Source organism: Sinocyclocheilus rhinocerous, unplaced genomic scaffold (assembly GCF_001515625.1).
Source record: "Sinocyclocheilus rhinocerous isolate Xijiao unplaced genomic scaffold, SAMN03320098_v1.1 scaffold308, whole genome shotgun sequence".
Lineage (NCBI taxonomy): Eukaryota > Metazoa > Chordata > Actinopteri > Cypriniformes > Cyprinidae > Sinocyclocheilus > Sinocyclocheilus rhinocerous.
In genome coordinates this window covers 311953-313687 of record NW_015664994.1, presented here as the reverse complement: position 1 = coordinate 313687, position 1735 = coordinate 311953, and positions in this window count along the sequence as shown.

The following is a 1735-nucleotide window of genomic DNA, read 5'->3' as shown; positions in this document are numbered from 1 at the left end:
CATCCCAAAGCGATTATCGGCCGATAGTGATCGGTAGCCGATCAATCGGAGCACCCCTAGCTCTGAGGATCAATGACTTCTTGTCCGTGTCTCATTTTTGATTCGGAACAATTCAGTAATTTCAGTAACTGGAGACTCGAGATCTCTTTTTTTATAACATGAAGTGAAGTAAAAGTTTCCAAAAAGTAAAAACACTAATACAATAATAAATACAGGTACTACAAAACTGTACAAGTACAGTAACAAAAAAAAAAAAAAAAAAGGCTTATACTACTGCAAATAAAACATACAACATAAATGGAGCAAACATATACAAACATGTGAACCCAGAGGACTGGTTCGGGCAGTATTGACATACTGATTTGAGGCCATTATTCTTGTATTTATAGGCACAGCTTCTGGGCTATTTTTTTTTTCTTTTTTTTCTTTTCTTTTCTCAGGCAGCACTGATCTCAGCGTTAGCAGGTAAATCAATTTTATCGGCCACGGAAGGTCCCAAGTTCTGCCGTCTGTGTCCAGGTCATTAGCTATACTGATTTGTGTAACACGTTAAAAGTTGTTAAAGATAGTCTCTATTGACATCTCTGTACATCCCTTTCACAGCATAATCTCAAAGGGAGCATACATTCATCTTCAGCCTGGTCCCTGTCCTCTGGCTAAAAGGGGTAGCAATATTTCTGCCTGCGTCCAGGAGGGTGAAACTGTCGTGTTGTTTTTTTCGGCTCTGTCTGATAAGGTGAGTTCAAGTATAGGGTTGTAGAAATCACTGAATTAACACAACTTTTCTATGTCATTCATAATGTCAGAGAAACTTGTATTCTTTTTAATTATGTTTAATAATGATCTATGGCCTGTAGGACAGTTGATAATTTAATCACACAGAAATTATAAATGATGTTTCTAAAACCTTTATTAATTACAGAGGAAGAGATAGCAAAAGAAAAAAAAGTTCTAGTTTCTGATATCGAAGTAAACTTAGCTTGACCAGTCAGAATTTAGAGATGAAACCATCAGTTTTATTAAGCACTTTTCCCAAGCTCAATGTTCTTTTAGCGCAAACTTTTTTGGACATTTACATTGCACAAGAACATAAAATAGTACATCTACAAAGTGTTTAGAGATTTCTCCCTTTATTTCAAGATGCCTTCTTTGGTAAGAACTTTGATTAATATCAAACAAAGGAAGAAAGGTGTTTTTAGTGTTGAAAATAAGTTTTTAACTTTAGCTTAGGTGATGCATGGTAAGTCATAATCATGCAGGCACCTCTTCATATTGCATAAAGGCTTATTTCATTATTCTGATATAAGGGATACTTGGGCTAGTTGTCACATTTTTTTAGGCCAGCCGATATTTCCCAGGGTTTTTGAAAGTCAATTTCTGTACAAGCATGTATCTTTAAGTCTTGAAAATAAATAAATAAATAAATAAATAAATAAATAACCAATAAAAGGTTCAATAAAAAACAGTAGCAGATTTTCACACTATATGGGGTAAGTTGTTGCAATGGAGCTTGCCAGTAAACAGCTTATTGACGGTTCAACAAAACAATTAAAACAAGTATAAAATATAAAACAAATCATGAAAAAGCAACAACGTAAAAGGTAATGTACAGACATATTGTTTTTGCCAAAAAATATAGTAATAAAATCATATAAATTATAATATAATATAATTAATATAACTTTAAAAAAAAAGTTTATGAACTTATTTATGAAAAACACTGAAAGTATATTTC